Source organism: Acipenser ruthenus, chromosome 28, assembly GCF_902713425.1.
Source record: "Acipenser ruthenus chromosome 28, fAciRut3.2 maternal haplotype, whole genome shotgun sequence".
NCBI classification, from domain to species: Eukaryota; Metazoa; Chordata; class Actinopteri; order Acipenseriformes; family Acipenseridae; genus Acipenser; species Acipenser ruthenus.
The window spans coordinates 622,045-641,364 of record NC_081216.1 but is presented as its reverse complement, the minus strand read 5'-3'; the positions used below and the strand labels follow the sequence as shown (position 1 = coordinate 641,364).

The 19,320-nt window shown below is 40.4% G+C and overlaps 1 protein-coding gene across 3 annotated transcripts in view; it reads left to right on the top strand.

The window, feature by feature from the left end:
- Positions 1 to 2,917: 2,917 nt before the first annotated feature.
- LOC117435007 (protein TANC2-like) overlaps positions 2,918 to 19,320 on the top strand; it is a 124,112-nt gene continuing 107,709 nt past the window's right edge. Inside the window, exons 1-2 of one of the 3 annotated variants that reach the window (XM_059003360.1) lie at positions 2,918 to 3,513; positions 14,532 to 14,638. The gene's annotated coding sequence lies outside the window, so the exon portion shown is untranslated. Of the gene's footprint in view, positions 3,514 to 14,528; positions 14,644 to 19,320 lie in introns of all 3 variants that reach the window. The other 2 variants (XM_034057841.3, XM_059003359.1) reach the window with 2 other exon arrangements.

Genomic DNA, 19,320 nt, shown 5'->3' with positions numbered 1-19,320 from the left:
ACAATACATTAAATACATTAAATACAGGGCATAGTACATTAAATACAAACAGTAAAAAACAATGCAAATACATTAAATACAAGGATGTGAATTCTAAACATTGTGGATGCATGTGTCATACAGAATCGTTATGAATAAGATGGAGTGAAAAACCTGAAATAGCAATTTAGACAACAGCTAATAACAGATATCAGGCTTAAATGGCATTGAAAGCAAGAGAGAACAAGCGGGTCTTGAGAGCTGATTTAAAGCGAGCGACTGTGGGAGCCGCACGCACTAAAGCTGGGAGAGAGTTCCAGAGAGTCGGGGCCATGAAGCTAAATTTGGGTCCAAACAAATGATCAAGGGCTGATGGCAAGTCATGTGACTTCCAGCCACTGTGTGTGTTTCTTGTCTTCAGAGATTTAAGGCAGGCTGCCTGTTTGATGTCTGATCTTTTAATTAATTATATATACAGTGGTGCATGTGTTTTTACAGCTTGAATGTATCCTCCATCTCAAATATTATAGGATTTAAAGGAAAGGGAGCATGAAATTAACTTTGGATTGTTGTCCTTATTGTCCTAATCTTTTTTTAATATTAACATCATGTTTTTTGTTTAGATGCGTTCATAAATATGAATGCATTTATGGTAGTACAGATTTCTCACCAATGGCATCAACATTTATCAACAGAATTATACCACTGGAATGTTGGAATATAAAATGAAGACATCTGCCCTTAGGCAATCTGGAGATACTGCATTGCCACTGAAGACCATGTGGTATTATTAACATGTTAGGACTTTGAAAACATGTCATTTGATGTCCTTTTGAATTTGACCTAGGATCCACCTGTTTAGTGCTCTTGCTAAAACAACAAGAGTAAAAAAACACTTTTTGTGGTCATGTTTTTCAAACATTTTGCAATATCTTTTTTCATACCGAGCGTATTCCGTTCTGTTCCCACAAAAAAAAAAATTGCTACTAAAAATAAATGCTATTAAATGCGTCCACTACATTACCGCTAATGTGTATTTTCACAGCTGTCTTATCAGTTTCCTGTGACTGATCTGAGTTGTGGCTATTTAATAGCTCTGTGTGATTCATAGGCTTTTTAAACAATTCGGTGCCCTCTTGTGTGGTTTTAGATAGTGGTGGTGGTGAGGGAGTCATTAATGGCACTTTGAACAACTGAACTGGGAAGGGTGGAGCGGATCCATGCTCAGTGAAGCATGGTTGCATTGAGACCAATATGTGTCGCTTAAGTCATGCCCAGAAGTGCTAATGTTTTACATCTGGGAGCCATGTCAACCCCATGGGACCTTGCATTCTCCATCAGAATGTAGTTTCACGCAGAGATTTTTTTAATTCAATTAAGCAAGGAATGGAGGGCTAGGCCAAAGACGCATCTCCTTTTGAAAAAATTCCAAGGGATCTTTTTATCGTCCACAAAGTAGACAAGACTGCAACTTTCCAAACACAATACCTTCTTTTTTTTTCTTTTTAGCCGGCAGTTGAATTTGGGCTGAGCGAACAATCCATTTACAACTCAGTTTGGGATTTGAATCCCCATTGAATAAACACAGGCTTCTTCATTCTGCATTGGGCAATTTTTTCGGTAAATTAAAGTAAGAAACTTTGAGAGATGCATTTTGAATTGTGGTCTGTGTATAAAATAAAAAAGCACAATGAATCGATCTAACATTAAAAAAAAGGCCAAATAATATTTCATGGTATGTAATCTATAGGCAGCAAAACATGCATTATATCCTAACCAAATGCATTGACAGCATTGGTCTGATTAATAATAGTCTGATTAACTGACCCGAATTCCTTTGTTGTTTGTATATCCATCCAAGTCAGAATGTTTGATGGGGAGGGGACATGATGAACATGAAAAGGAATGCTGTTTGATGCGTGCTGTTGACGAGAGACATTCCTGTATAGATCTGCAGCACGATAGCAGGGTCCAAACACATCTGCTGCAAAGATTCAAGGATTCCTAATGGATGGAATTACCATGCAATACAATGCAATCCTCCCAGTTTGCATGCAGATTCATAAGCCCCGCAAAACAGGGACATACTGTATACGAAAGGCCACTGCATTGACGGAGGATGCACCAACGAAGACGCGTTGCTCTATGTGGAAAGAATGTAGGAAGCCATTCAGATTTGTTGTAAGTGTAGGATAGCTGAAGTGTATATGAACCCCCTACTGGCCAGCATATCTACACACCTACTTCACACTCTGTAGGACCCCCAAATCTGTAGGGTACTTAGATCCTGCTCCATGCAAAAAAGGCAAAAGCCGGCATTTCTAATTCCATGGAAGCAGAGGGGAAGCAGAAGGGAGTACAGATCAAGTTCAAGGCCTGGTAATGTGTAGGATCAACCACACTGCTCATTCTCGTTATTGATACATTACTTTGAACCACATCTGCTCTGGAATACAGACAGTATCCCAGTGTATTGTATTAAAACGCTATGTAAAAAACAGTACTGGAGACTAACTATACAGGTTTATTACATAAGGCTTATAGTTCAGCTCCAGTACAGCAACCAAGGTTAGATATATGAACAATGATTTGCTGTAATAGTTTGGCGGGGATATTTAAATATAAGCAATATAACTAAGCAATGGAATGCGCTCCATTAAGAATATATAGCATACATGCATGATAAAATTGCTTGGGTGATATGAGCACTGTGATTGGCTAAACAAGATAGCCCGGTTAGATGTAAATCAGTAAGCTTTTGGTTTCACACTGCAGTACTTTATGCTGGCATGGGCCATTTGTACAATGCGTATTGTCACTTAATTAATTGTAGAGGCAATTCAGATATATTGTAGCGATCTCGGTTAAAGCAAGCAGGCAATCCACACTTTGGCGGAGGGCGGGCGTGAACCCGGGACCTCGCACACTAAAGCATAGCGCTGTAGAATTACGTCACCAGTCCTGCTGGTGCCTTCTCCCGTGCACGCTACATTATATGTGGCAGTAGTTCCTCTATATGCCTGGCAGCCACTTTGTTTAACGTTTCCTGGCGTTAAAAAACGGCTACCTACTGTTGAATAATTAGGCACTTTATGCAAACCCATCCCTCCTTCTCATGAATAATACCCTCAGCGTGCTCCCGGTCGCGGTCCAAGGTTGGAGAGCAGCGCTGTGCTGTGTCAGTAATGTTTTGGCGTGTGTTTTTTGTTATGAGTCGATTCTGAAAGCGGTGTGTGTGCTGTCGTGTTTTAGTGAGAGACGAGCGAGAGGGGCTTGGTACGTTTCTCGTGTTTGTTCTGTTTTATTATTCATTTCTGCGCTGTTTTTTTCCCCCCAGTGCCCGGGCGATGCATTTGATTAGGGGAATTAGGTAGGCAAGGTTAGTGGAGGCGGGCGGTGTGTGTTTTTTTTTTTTTATTTTTTTTTTCCTCTCTCGAGCCCGGCTTTGAAGAAGTAGAAGCCTCTTTTCATTCACAACAACCGGGCTCGCTAAAATAAAGAGAGGAAACGGGAACTGGTGGAAGCAACAAAAAGGTAGGTGATTTATAATTAAAAAAAACAATCTTGAGTCTAGTAGCACTCCCATGGGTAAAAGAATGAATGAACACAAATCGTCACACGTTGTTTAGGATAGGATGTTACGGTATGTTTTTTTTTTTTTGATGACACCATATGTTTTCTACAAAATGACTTTCTTTGTCCGATTGTTTTTTTTTTTTTTTTTTTTTTTGTCGTGTGCCCTGCGTGTATTGCTTTGTTCTTTTGCAAAACCCTTCAAATAATTATAAATACAGTATTCTAGTCAACGACGAGAAGGGGAGGAGACACAAATTATGTTATTTATTTGAAAACAAGGTGTTTATTAGCCATGCATTTAAAAAAAAAAAAAAATTCTATAGTAGTTTCACAGCAAAATAATATGATGCAGATCAGTAGCTGTTTTCTTTTCCGCTGTCCTTCGTATTGGTGGGAGTGTCGTAACATCAAAAAACTTAAGCGATATCCACTATTTGCCATTGTTATACCAGTATTTTAAGGGGACACCTTTTGACTACAGAAAGAAAAGTCATTTATCTATCTATCTATCTATCTATCTATCTATCTATCTATCTATCTATCTCTAAATATTAGCCCGACCCATCCAGGTGAGGTTAAGAACTGGGGGGGAGCGATAGTTTACGTGATAAGGTAACGCGTTTGTTGTTGTTACACATTTCCGTTTATTATTATTATTTTAACAATTGGCACAGTATTCAGTGCATGTCGTAATGGTTTTAGGCATGACCTAAATCAGGAAATCTTCCGTTCTAGTAAAAAAAAAAGATGAAAAAATCCTTAGTTTTTTTTTTGTTTTGACTGGGTAATTGGATTGCCTTGTACAGCATTTCAGGTGTGCATAAACAGCCGCTGAACTGTTCATGTGGTTTATTATTATTATTATTATTATTATTATTATTATTATTATTATTATTATTATTATTATTTTAATGGGTATGAGATTCCTTTTTGGGATACAGTAATATTAATATGTAATTTAGTATGTTTGAACTGTTTATAATTGGTATTATGTCAAATATAGTGCTGTTTTATTAGATAACATTGTTCTTCTATACCTATAAACCCCACATATAATTCAGTTGCCATATATATATATATATACACTGCATACTGATTGTGTTTCCTTGGTAATCACACAAACAATTTCCAATAATAAGCAGGTATCAGAAACAAATTACCGGCATGATATTTAACCAGGTGTGCTTTGTAAGGCAGAACAGTTATGTTGTAATGTAGATGTCTCAAGAATGCAACCACATGTCTCCAAGTCTGGTGTTGCTTAGCGGTTTGATCCACTTCTGGTTTCACTATGAGTTAAGAAAATGACACACTTGAGCTTGTTGCTTATACACACACACACACACACACACACACACACACACACACACACACACACACACAGGCTAATCAAGCACATATTAAAACCTGGAATGGGTGAAACTGCTATGCAGTAGGAGTCTTATTTCCATCCCTGTACTGGCCATGCAAATGTATACAAGTCGATTAAGGAATAGTCAGGGCTATGAAGGAGGCAGTTAGTGTACACAGAGAAAAAGGCACAGTCTGTTTTTGCTGCAGTGAGAGAGAGAGAGAGAGAGCGCTAGAGAGCTAGCTTGATTTACATCCCTGCTGGGCAGGGACTTCTTAATGAATACATTGTTAAATAATGTACATCGTGTCCATATATATCAGGGCGTGCATTTTGCATTTCAACAAACTGTGCTTGTACACAAAACGCAATCTGGGACAATGTTTTTTTCCAGTGTTCTGGATCTGTGTTATTCTGTTAACCAAGAATACTGAATTACTTGAGCCGTGGGGGTTCCACTAAAGGATACAGAGACAACCAGTCTCTAACTATTCGCCTTCTGTCACCTTTTTTTTTGTGTGCATCTATTGTATACCAATAAATCCCATTGGAACATATTTTGATGTGTGCTTCCTCTGTCGAAGCCTCTCCCTTCTTTTTATTCTGCTTTTGCCCACTGTATTTGATTCCTGTGTTTCTGGGCGGAGAATGGCTGTGAATTGCAGTGGGATTTATTTCATTGTCAATTCCGCCGAGTGCAGATCAATTTCCTGCAAAACGCGCACACGTGAGAATTTCTGTGATTCTGGAAGGAATTGACAACAGGCGATTTAAAGTGGGATCCGTGAAGGGTTGTGTATCAGGTCATTGGAAGCACAAGCATTGTTGATACCTGTGCGGCTGTGCTGGATAGGCTAGGGCTAGGGATGCTGTGAGACCTCAAACCAAGATTGTATCCTGCCACTAGGTGTTAAAAAAATAGGTTTCCTCCACACCTGTACTGCTTCCTAAAGGCTGTTGCTAGAGTATGGAAACCAGATGAAAAGGCATTCCTGTGAGGCAGCTGACACAATACAGTAACCAAACACACAAGGGCAACAGTAAAGGTGCTGCCTGTTAATCTATTCATTTTTTTTATTGATATCGTAAATGGCGTGCGCCTCGGAGCTGTGTGCTCTTAAAGGTCAGGATTCAGTTTGTATTCTAAACCTGCATTGCACGATTATCTGTGCGTCTGTTCATTATAAATTAGTTTGAAAAGTAACAAAGTACACCCTTCAAGTGGGGGGTGGTGGGGTATGCAGAATATGTTTACTTCTGCCACGTTAATTACCCCCCTCCCCACCCCCCCTTTAAGACAGCTGTATTGAAATGACAACTGTTGCTTTGTTATGCAGTAATTAAAACATTTCCAGCACTTGCTGTCTTGGTAATCTGTGAAAAAGGATGGGTACTCTACATAGCAAACTGGTTGTTGTAAGCGAGCATGTCAGAGCTGCGGCATGCGTTCTGTGGCACATTATTAACGGGAATTTGAAGAAGATGCAGTCGTCTTCTAATTTGGAGGGAGGTGTTCAGGGACCAGCCTGGGATTTGCTCAGGCACGACCAGTTTGGCCAGCTGTGGCCCGTGTACACTGAGTCGTATTGAGTGGTTCTGGTCCACTCACTGAGACCGTGTCTGCAGCTCCACAGCACCTCTTTGTACTCACTCCAGCAGTTTGCAGAGCCTGGCACGTCATTAAAAACAGTTTGAGAGCTTCCAGCATGGGGTCCCACTCCTATTGTACTCTTCTGACCTCCACTTCTCTACTTTATTTTCATGCTTTACCCTTGTGCTGTATGGGTGACTTGAATTGCAGAAGACTTTGTGACAAAGCGTAACAAAACTGTGATAAGGGTGCTGAATTACGATACTGTATGTGAACAGCATCTGTGTTTTGTTGCAAACTCTGCAGCTTGGTCAGTAACACTTTTTTCAGCAGGACGTCCGATTTAAGTTGCTGCTGTATTTAAATACCTGTACGGTTTGTTGCCTTTTTTTAATGCATATTATTTTATGCCGGCTGTTGGGTGACAATCTTGGAACAGTTTCTGCGATGTACCCCCCCTGTGCAGAGTAGAATGCAAACCTGGTGAGTTTATATTTTGCAGTCCTGTGTAAAGATAGCACATCATGTGACCGTGATAAACATGCTGCGAGCAGTGCTTGCAGTAGTATGAGGTTATACGTTTCCTTTTAACCTCAGGAAACTAAATGATAAGGGAACTGGCTTATAAGGTAATACCCTTGGTAAATAGGAACATGTGCAGTTTAGACTTGAGTTTCAAGCTACTTTTGTATGTAGAATTCGACCGTGTAAAATTTTCCATCTCCGGTAGAAATAAAAAATAAATAATACTACACAGAGTTCGGCTGTATTACATAGATGACGTCACAAGATGCCCTCTAAAATAGTATTAGACTATAGCTCTCGCACAATCTGTTGAGTGGTATTGCTTTGTTATTGATCAAGGTGGCAGTCTGCAGCAGTGTTCGTGTTCCATATGGGATACTGCGTTACCTTTCTGCATTTCCGTAACCTCATTCCTCCATTGCAATTTGGAGATTCTCCCGTCTTCTTGAAATATTTCTGAATGTGCCCAATCCTGTTTTGAAAACCTTGAAGTTTAGCAGAATAAGTATTGCACAACTTGAATCGGTGCACAGGCTGCACAGATCTAGAGGCATGGGATCAAATCCAGGTCACAGAAGTACGTTTTTTGGTTTTGCATCAGGATACCACCACACTTGGGAGTTAGCTCTGTAACTATTTGAACATTTGTTTTTCTTTGCATCGTTTTTTCTTTGCACAGTATTTCAGCTGCTTTTTTTTAAGTCTGTGTACACAAGCTATATGCAGACGTGTCCTTGTAACCTCACATTGCTGCATGTAAATGCACGAGCATGCCTGTTTGGCTTACAGTATGAAGTAATCAAGTGGCCAGCTGGTTTCAATTGGCAAGGATGTTTGTGTCTCAACTGCAAAAACAACTTTTGGGGGAATGACAAACTGGTCTGTCAACAACTGTGGGAGAATGAAGTACAAACAGACCGCAGAATTGGATGTTACAGTGGACACAGTCGTGTCACTATGCAGCTTTAAGACGGAACATGGAATTATCAGTGCATGCTTCTGCAGAGTACTGAAGACTGCTGGGCTGTGTGTATAGTGTGGTGGGGTGATGTGGGGGTTAGCTAGGAAATAAAAAAAATAGGTCCAGCCAGCTAGCGTGGTGCAGCAGAGATGAAACCTGACTACTCAGCATTCACTGGGGACCAGAACAGAAAACGAGAGAGAGAAAGATGGGTCTCTTCTGGAAATAGCTGCAGTAGCAGAGCCGGTGGCTGGTTGTATAATTAATGTAAAGTCTTTTGAAGAGACACAGTGAAAAAGGGAGTTAGGAAATAAGGCTGACTACAATAGTGCTGCAGCACAGCATAGCAAAGGGGATGGGGATGGGGGGGGATGGGGGGGGGGTGAAAAGGGGGAGGCACCTTGTGTTTGTTTCATTAATACTGTCGGTATTCATGTACTATAAGTGACTGAGCCCTCCTCCTTTGAATGCTAGACAAATATGTTTTCTCAAAAGCTGAACTTCAAATCCTACATCAATGGGATTATTATCCGCCTGTAGAAAAGCCTAACGTGTAAATCGAGCATGCTTATGCATGTACTGGAGTCTCCTGTTTATTTGAATCAATCTGTAGACAAGTACAAAGTTGTTGCACACTGTATTTCAAGTTCATTTCAAGTTACCACTGAAAAGCAGCACATTGTTGTCTGCCTTGTGTAATCCCCGTTTTAAATCATGTCTCTGAGGGATTGTATCAACAGCAGACTGTTGTTTTTTCATGTAATTCAACACAGTGGAAAGGCTAGCAGATGGCGACACGTTTTTATTTAACTTTAGAATTGGCTAGTGTGGTCTGCATCTGCAACACTCCATGTTGCACACTCCAGACATAAAACATAACGCTGAACAATCGCCTGGTTGGCATTTGCCATTGTCTAAGCTCTCTCGTTGATTATTCTTGTATTGTTAGGAATCATCTTGTGCTCTCATTGGCTCTAGTTTTCTTTCTCAGGATCTTCTATGCTGTAATTGATCACAGTTCTGGTACAGTAGGTCTAGTGTGGGAGTACTCCTGTGTGATTTTTTTTTTCTTTTTCTTTCTATGTCTGAATGTAATTTCACAACTAGCCAGTCAGAACAAGCTAGTCTTGCCTTCAAACTAAATTCTAACAAAGCCAACGTTTGAATATATATGCACATTTTATTTGAACCCAGCACTCATTTTAAGTTTAAAAATTGAGACATTTCCCAAACCCAGGCTGGGCTTCACTGGGCTTTGAGTCTTCAAGAAGGAAACTAAACAGAAGTCTGATTCTTTCCTTCTTTCTTTCCTTCTTTCTTTTTTTTTTCCTTTCTCCCCACCAACTTGAAACGCACTTAACAAAATGCACACGGAGTACAATGCAGTATTATCTCTGATCTCTGAAATTTAAACGTTCCCTGTAGCTTCTGCTCATTTTTACAGGCCTGGCTGTGGGTGGGGGAGGGGAATTCAGTACCTTCCACAGAACCAGTCTGCACTGCCAGGGCAAGAAGCAGATAACAGGTGAGGCAAGGGGATGAGTCATCATCGGGCTGTGTGCCGGATAAACACCTGCGTGCTGCTACCACTTGTGTGCCTGCCAAGACCGTGGTCTCATTGCTGGCTATAAAGTGCCTGGGTAGTTTTAAGATACGTACCTTGGAGTCAAAAGGCTCAAGGCGTGACTGACTCATCTTCCAGCCAATGGTGGCCGGCATAGCGGATAACAAATCTGTATTCGAGGGAGGGTACGTGGACCTCCCTCTGTCCTGTTCGTCGTGTTTACTGATCCCCTTATCATTATGCAGGTGATCCCTTTTTTTTTTTTTTTTTTTGGTCAATGCGCCTTTTGTAACTGACAAGTTTATTATCACAGCTTTATTACAAGCTGAGCACCCTGCCCAGGAGCGTCTCTCTCTGACACTAAGCCCCCCCCCCAATCAGTTGACCTCAGATTGCTGTTTTATATTTAAGTTATCACTCCCCAATTTGAAGACTGAGTCTATCCCCTATTCATCCCCAGAGAGACCACTGAATACAGGGGCTGGATTCAGAGGTGGATACACAAGCTGTCATTTTTGGATACTTGATCCGGCACAGACAGCACTATATACCTTTTACAGTAATAATTAAGTGTCTGAAAGTGTTTTTGTGTATCTTGTAAAAACTGATAACTGGTCATAGCTGTTTATGATTAGTTTATTTCACATATTATGTATTTCTTAAAATGTTGGAAGGTTTTATATTACAGGGCTGGAAATAAGCCTACCATTGCATAGCTCTTTGATCCATTCCTGGTTTTACTATGAGTTTAATAAGATTCACCCAATACACCCTATAAAACTGCAATGGGTGACCTTGTTGTGCAATAGGAGTTTTAATCCACATTGTGCTCCTTGGATAATATTCAACAGTTGATGTGTTCTGTTTACTGAATATTACGTTGCAGTCTTCCAGGGCCATCTTGTTAGACAGGAATAATAGTATTACTTCATCTAAGCTTATTAAAATATAACCTCTTGGAAACTTGACAGAACGGCTTTGTATAGGCTCTGTGTGGTTGATGTGGCCTAATCTTATCTCAGTGGGGGGAGGAGGGGCACAGGAGGGAGCAAGGAAGCCGGTTTGTAACCTCCCCGTACCTCCCCCTTTCCTTTAGTAGCCAGATTTGCAAGTCAAATGAGGCTGCATGGCACATGGCCTTGGGAGTGGAGCAGGAACACCCTCCAGGGAACCATACCGACACTGTCAAGCAACAAAGGTTGGGGAGCGTTGATTTTTAAAACGTGCCTAATTGTTCAATGAGCTCTGATCAGGTTCCAGCCTGCTGCTGTTGCAGCGGATGGGTAGGTAGTCAGTCTCTGATTGGATTGGAGGGGTGTGGGGAGTGCCTTAGCCCCTCTCTCTCCTTCTAAGAAAGCTGGGATCCTGTCCACTCTCCTCCAGAAAGGGGGTTGTGTTGACAGCTTTTGACATCGATGACCACCTGCACTAAAATATATACGCATACAGCAGTCTAATCTTTTGTTAATGTACCGCCTGTGAAAGGTGCCAGCTGCTTAGTGGTTATTGAGGGACAAAGATACCTGTCCACTGGGCTGAGACCACCACATCCACATAACTTTCTATCGTTACTGACTTGAATCTGAACCAGCAACTGTGAGGTCACTGCACTGACAAAATTACACTCAAAATAAAGACAAAGCCGTTGAATCCAGTTTCAAGAGTCACTGAATTGTACCGTGTTCAATGGTAGGAGCGTGATTTCAGAATTTGACTCGCTAACTATATCGGTTAAATCCACACAGTGCTGTGTTATGGATGTGCTGACCTCTAAAGGACAGTTTGGGGGCAGTGCGACTCCAATATCATGTTTCACTACACCACTGCTTTAAGTACCTAGGTATTCATAGTATGGCTGTCACGTTTTGTTACCTGCAGAGGACCTGCGTATATGCTTGGTAGGACATAGGTTATTATATTCAGTATGGGGGGAGTGGGGGGTAGGTTATTATATTCACTGTTTCTTCATCATCATGCATGTCAGAACATTGGGGGGACAGAGAGAGCCAGGAAGAGATGATCTGTATGAGGAGGAATGCGAGGTGGGCGGGAGGGGGGGTAGCGGTCACAGTGCTTTAAATGTATGTATTCAGTCCATTCTAGCAACAAATGATGAATTAACAATACTGATGAAAGTATGATGAGAACTGCTGAAGCACCCATTATTCTAAAAGGTTCTGATAATCGCAGTCTGTATCCCCTAATTCCCTGTCCAGTACACCGGACGCAATGCAGCATAGGGTAAGGATTTCTATCGATAAACACAGGGCATTTGCTAAATAATTTAGGAGTTTTCCCCCCCATATGCCTTTGCAGATTAACAGTTGGTTTTAAAGTTTGATCCAGTTCTTGATCCAGCACCAGTTCACAAATAAAACCACATACTGATCGCAAAAGAAAGGGATAATGATCGGTTGGCCATGCTGGATATTTATTTAGTTTAATACAGTAGCTGCAAGCAAAATGACTTTCTCAATTGTTTCATTTGCCCAGAAGCAATTCCATTGTGTGGTGTTGGAATAGCAATTTTTTTTCTTTCTTAACTCGGAGCAGGATAATGGCTGGTTTTGTTAAATTCCTGTGACTCAGAGCTCAGATTAATTTGCCTGCATGACAGATATAATTTTCTCTTGCCACCCCCCGTGGATTGTCGTTTCTCTTCAGCCTGTCTAATAGAGAAACACACAGACAAGTGCAATTAGACCTAATTTGTTATTTATTTTTTTGGTTTAAAAAAAAAAACAAAAAAACCCTGTTCGTGTCAGCAGTGAGTTGCTGTGGGCATTGACCTAATTTATTTTGCACAAACTGTCGTAATCGCTTAGAAGCTGCAGTTCTTGATCCTTAGTTCCCCTATAGAGAATGAATATCATGTGCATAATAACCGATAACATGCTGTACAGCAATGGCTGAAAGTCTTGTCATAGCCAAAAGCTAGGCACTTGCCGAATGTGCAGAAGCAAGGCTGTTATAATGGATTATGTTAGTTTTGTTTCCTTACTGGCATGGGGAGACCATTAACATGCGGATGGTGTGTCAGCTCTTCAGCCTTGTTACAGTTAGCACTTTGTACCTAATGAGGGATCAGGCAGCTTTGCAAACACAGAGCTGCCAGAGGTTATGGATAGAAATTAAGATCTGAAGGTACATTACTTTGTATTAAGCAGTATTGAGCCATTGGACGTCCCAGTGCTGAGTTATCGCTATTAAATTAGGCTCAACGACACTTCAATTCTGCACTTACTGAGTTGTTGGCTGCAAGAGCCCATCACTGAATTGTTTTATTAGTCTTGATCCTGCTGGCTTAATATTCTGGCTTCAGGTTCTCCTGTATTGAATTTGAAGGCTCACAGGTTTCATTCTAGACGTTGTATTGAGCTACCGCAGATCCTTAACCCAACACGTTGTTGGTTATGAGGTTGTACTAAGTGTGGTTCAAGCTGTCCCGAGTATTGACTGGTTCCCAGTCAAAACATTAGCGAATCATCATGTATTCTGAAAAGAAAAGCCTTTTCAATGATTCTACGAGAAGCCCCTTTCCAGCTCCTGTTTCTCCATGTTGGAGACTTTGTGTAGGAAGTAGTGATGTGTTGAGAAATTCGCTGGCTGCTTTAGGTCTTGGGAGTAACTTGTATTAAAGATAAAACTCTTTTTAAATGAGACAGACTGCTTTTCACACCAAAGATGGCTGGTGTTCATTTTTGGGCTCTGTGCAGATCATGGGAGTCGGGCTAATCCACAATGATTTCCATTCGTTGGGTATGGTATGATATCATAACACACGCTTAGGGCTTCTGATTTTCAGTGTCTTTTAAGAATTCAATTGATTTGGGGTGTGTGCGTAAGTGTATTTAGGGTCTATCTTAGGCTCCACACCAAAGTTGACTGGTTTCACAGACCCCGAGCACTAATTATCTTGGGCTAACCATATTGAAACCAGCCGTACAGTATATCTCTTTCAAAAACAATACTTACATGCCCATTTTCTTTGGATGAGACCCAGAACCCAGACCTGCTGAAATAAACACCAATAAATCTTAAAAAAAAAAAAAAAAAAACCTAATAGACCCTGAAATTCCTCTTGGCAGGCGATGCGGGAGGCTGAATAGAAATGAGAAACCGCTGGAGTTCAGGAGCTACTCGCTGGGAGAGCAGAGCAAGTTTCATTTTAACAAGCGCCGAGACATCCCATAATATGCTATCTGCAGTCCCAAGGAAGGAACACTTTTTAAAGTTTATTACATGGACAAAGACAATAGAACTGCAGAGTAAATGACAGTCTTTCCTCTGTATCGACAGATGCTGTTACTAAGCAGCAACGCTCGCCTCTATGACTGAAACTGTATCAGTTTAAACTTAAACGCTAAAAGATTGTGTTAAATTCACAAAGACGTACTGTCACTTAATAAAAAATGATGCATTCATGAATTATCCCTTTAAGGTACAAGGGGACATATGTGTCTCACAAATAAAAATGATGCTAACTTTGTTATTGATTTTTGCAGTGAGGTGCATGAAACAGGGTTTAAAATGTTCTCGAGTCTCAAATGTATTTAAGAAGAAACCACTTGAAAAAGAACCACTCAATTCCTTGTGTACCTCCAGGGGTTATTACAGTAGATTGCTCCAACAGTAAGCCTCAATGAGTAAGTGATGCAACATGTACAGAAAAAAGCTGTTCAACAAAAAACAAAGCAAATGTTAAAAAAAAACATGCCAAATTAATACAGTGGCTAATGTGTTTAATTGAAATGTGAAGTACTTGCAAACCAAGCTGATGCACAAGCATTTTAAACCAGACTCCCCCGTGGTGATAACCATACAATCCTCTCCACCCCTGTTTGCTTTTTTTTTGTTTTTTTCTCGTTGTTGTTTATGAAGCAGCTCCCAAGTATGAAACATGATGTGTGTCCAGTCTTGGTGTGCTGTGTTGACTCTTCTCCGTGTTGTTTATTGAAGTCCTTGTGTGCGTTTATTCCAGCAGGATATCGGTGGATTTATAACTCAGGGAATGGAAGCTTGGCTGTGGACAGGGAGAGAGAGGAATCCGGCCATTCGCTCCTGCAGACCGTGAGGACTGGAGCACCTGAGGTAAGGTAGGCTTGACCAGTCCACGATAATAATACCCAGCGTTAGTACACCCGGCAATGGGGCGGGGTTTAGCAAAAGGATCACTTCATTATTAAGAGAGGAGGCGCTGCTCAGTGAATGTTACACCAGGAACAAGCGAAGTTCTGCAATAGGTAACAACGTACTACTTCTCTATAAACACCTGGATAAGCTGCTTGGTTTCTGGTATTTGTATGCATAAACCAAATTGAGTTAAGGTGCATAATCGAGATTGAGTCAAATGCAGTAATCAGTGTGTAAGAAAATTGCTCACTGCGAGATCTGAACTAGTTCCCTATTTAGGCAACAGAATCATTGCGAAATAACTAGTTGAGAAGTGAATGCCGATGGTAATTATTATTATTATTTTTGCCCACAATAGCATTGCAGAGTGGCTGCTTCACTCTACCGGCCTGTCATTTTCAGTTTTATTTTTGAAAAGGAAATGCTGTTCTACCTGCAACGGTATCCTACGGATCATTTCACAAGCGTCATTGGTTTATAATGACGATAGGATATTGCCTTTGTTCTGCCAGACAGTATTTCTGCTTGAAGTCCGCTGTACTGGGATGTGAATTTGCGTTTTGAATCAGAGGAATCACAAATCCCATTAGACTGTGAAAGACACTGTTCTCTGATTGTTCCCACGCAAAGGCGTGGTGTGTTTTTGGTCAATTGGATTATTGGTGGGGTTCTGGGGTTTGGCCTGTAACCTAGGGGTGGCAGCAGTAATTCAAACTAGACACAGTTTGTGTGATGATGTTAAACTACTGTAATTAGACGGCTGCTATGGCTGATAATTGGCCCTGTTTGGAGTGGGGCAGTGGCGTTGGTGAAAGCCGATTTTAACCTGGTCAATGAAAATGAAAAAGTCAGTTCCATTAGACCAAGTGTTTGGCGTATTCTTTTATTTCAGGGCTCTGTATTTCAGAGTTTAAATATAGAATTTAAAAGGCTGTAAAAGATATGTAAAATGTTTTGAAAATTGTTTTTGATAAAACAAAAGCTAAAAATCCTAAACCAGATAGTATTTTACTGACCGCAAAATTACATGCAAATCATCTACATTGATTTAAAAAAAAAAAAAAATTATATATATATTTAATATCTTATTTTTCCACGACCGGGAACAAGGGAAATTGAATGCTGTTGCGCCCATTTTTCATATGAACACTAGGGACTGGGGAAACTGAAAATACTGTTTGAATTAAAACTGTGGTGTGTGTGTGCGTGCGTGTCTCTGTTTCAGTGTGTGCGTGTCTCTGTTTCAGTGTGTGTGTGTGTGTGTGTCTCTGTTTCAGTGTATGTGTGTGTGTGTGTGTCTCTGTTTCAGTGTATGTGTGCGTGTGTGTGTCTCTGTTTCAGTGTGTGTGTGTATAGGGGGACAAGTCAATAAGCACTTGACAGAGTTACAGCACTGTGCACACTATTGACATGCTGTGCTTGGTAACCAAGCAGAGAATGCTTAACCGGTACATGTGTTCCACTAAGACTACATGCTGTAAGTCTGATTGCTACAGTGGCTATTGGAGGCTGCAAGTGGCTAATGAGTTTGTTTTGTGTCCCATTGGAATACAGCGATTCTGAAGGTTCCAATCGTTCATCTCTTTACATTCATACAGTAAAACTCTCAGGGATGCAAGTCTTTTGATGGCGGAACAGTTTATAGAAATCCTGTAAGAAGAGTTTTGCACTGTCTTGAGGGAAATGAAAGCTTCAATTTAACACCTGCAGTTGTAAAGTTGATATTCCTAAAACATTAGGAACATCCGCCTGATATTCTCAGCACTGTTTCTGCCTCCTCACAGCTGATAATATTAAATAAAGTGGGTCAAAACACTGCTGGGAAACCGCATTGTATGTGGATTCCCTAAATCGTGTCCTTTCAGATACTGATTTAATTCTTGACTTTTCAACTGTATTACCCATGAAAAAATATAGAGCAGCATTGTGTCACCAGCTAGGAGCTCTTTGACTGGTAAGGGGTTAATTATTCTGTGCCTGCCCAGCCATGAAATTGGGGTTTGTGTGTCAGGGATTTGTAGGGTTGACTGTGTGACTTAGCTGGATAAATGCTTTGTGATAGCAAAAAGTAATAAAAATATATTATTATTATTATTATTATTATTATTATTAAGGACAATAACAGTAAATGCCAGGCTGTCTAACAAATAACATGGAATTCATTATGAAGAGGCATTTTATTGCACAACACTGTACCTTGGTTCCTGTAATAGAACTGTTACTATTTGCTTTAAAAAAAAAATTAAATAAAAAAATACCAGGATACATTTTTATAAGGATTCTGAACTGTAACACGTGATGTGTGTGGTGTTTTTTTTTTTTTTTTTTTTTTTTTTTTTTGTTCTAGCGAACACAATATATTTTTGGATGCAATATTTTTGAACTTGAAAAATTTCTCAGTGATGCAAAAATTTTAGGTGATGCTAAACTTTTGGCCATAGCTGTATATTTAATAACTACATCTCAGACTCTTAAGCTAGACTAGATGGGCGCCATCATGATTGGTGCTGCCATCTAGTGAGAGCCTAGAGAATTGCATTGAACAGGCATTGACGGATCCATCCCTGTGGACAATAACTCAAGGCTGCTTGCTTATTATGTATGACCTTTTTGCCTGGTAAATCACCAAGCCCTGAAAGCATGCCATACGATCTTCATTCAAGTTAAAAGGTAGGAAGCTGTGTGGTCCAGTGGTTAAAGAAAAGGGCTTGTAACTAGAGGTCCCCGGATCAAATCCCACCACAGCCACTGACTAATTGTGTGACCCTGAGCAAGTCACTTAACCTCCTTGTGCTCCGTCTTTCGGGTCAGACGTAATTGTAAGTGACTCTGCAGCTGATGCATAGTTCACACACCCTAGTCTCTGTAAGTCGCCTTGGATAAAGGCGTCTGCTAAATAAACAAATAATAATAATAATAATAATAATAATAATAATAATAATAATAATAATAATAATAAAAGGGTCAGAAAGGTTGCTTTTATGCAAACCTACAGCAAAGGCCTCTCTTGTTAATCGGGAGCCTTCTCCGAATTCATCCACAGCCTCTCAATTGAACAGTAAAACAGAGGTGCAGTTGAACGAGCTTTACCCTGGGTGTAGATTATTAGTTCAAGCTGTTATCGTGTGCTAATTTTAACAGAACACCTGTGCCTTTCCATGTATCAATGGCCCGCGCTTGAGGTGTCTTTTGTGCTGAAAACTCCCTTCATTTGCAATCTGCTAGGGCTGTAAATGATTGACTAGCCTCCCCACGTGTATGGAGAACTTGAAACCTGAATCTGCCGCAGGTAGGCCAACGGTTAAGTGAGGCTACCTGGAAGGCAGCCTCATAGGGACAGCAACGTGCAGAAGAAAGCAGAGCAGGTGGTGTACGACGTATCCAGCTTCACTGCCAACAGAGCTTGTTTGAACTTTGCACAGTGATCCTTTTTGTGTAATCACATACAACGAATGAATTGCTAATTGAATGAATGCAATGCAGTCGTCTGTTTGACCAATGGCGAGCTGATAAATGGGGGACGTCATGTTTATAAGATCAGGTTTTCGAACCGGCTATTTTATCTGGAAGCCTGCTTTTAGATCTTCACCCCACTCCAAACAAGGAAAGCATTGAGGGAAGGATCAACTTTTTACTCCCTGTAGAAGAGTGGAAAATGTCATCAAAATAAATCAAATTAACACAGAACTATTCAGGTTGTTTTTTAAAAAAAAAAAAAAAATCTAAAGTAGAAAAATCTATGAATTAACTACCTGTTCAAGAATACGTTGAAAAAAAAATCCTAAACTGATTTAACTGAAAAATCAAAAATCCTCTCTAATTTATTTTGATTTACAACAGAGAGAGAAATTAAGAGGAGGTTAAGTGACTTGCTCAGGGTCACGCACAGTGAGTCACAGGCTGGGATTGAACTGAGAACCTCCTGATAACCAGACCCTTTCTTTAACCACTGGACCTCCAAGCCAAGCGTCTTGCCTAATTAATGCAACAGCTTTTTCGGAAATTAGAAAATGATATCCGGAACGCTTCGTTATCAACATCATGTGATGTAACTGAAAAAGAGTTCCACTGTTTGCATATGCAAATATAATTTTCTACATCATTATAAATAATACCCCTTTATTGACAAGCGAGGTGAATTGTGAAAGATTTTCTAATAATTCCCATTTATTAAGTGAGCTGTTTCATGTAGAGTTATAAATGCAACAGGAGCAGTAATGTAGCTGTATTGTCGTATTCAAATGAAAATACTTTTTTGAAGCTGAGATCTCGGCAATTGAATGAGTCTGGATGGCAATGTTGATCTGCCAGGAACAGCAGCGAATGGCCTCCTCTCGTTTGTAACCTTTCTTATGTTCTAATCTTGAATGCAGTGTCCTGGGCAGTCCTGAGCCAGGAAGTATTCTAGAGGGTAAAATGAAGAGAAAATGTCCCACCCAGTCATATTTATGTACCACAGAACTTGTGGGAGAGACTGTTCATTAAAATCTCTTCCATGTTTTTAAAGAGGAGGTGGTTTTCTATTCAGGGATACCAAGATATTTAGTGAGCAAGTAGTCTGAAGTTATCCGGCAAACAAACTCCCCATCCCCAGCTGTGCTGCTTTCCTAGAAAAAGGAGTAAGGGCTCTTAGTGAGGAA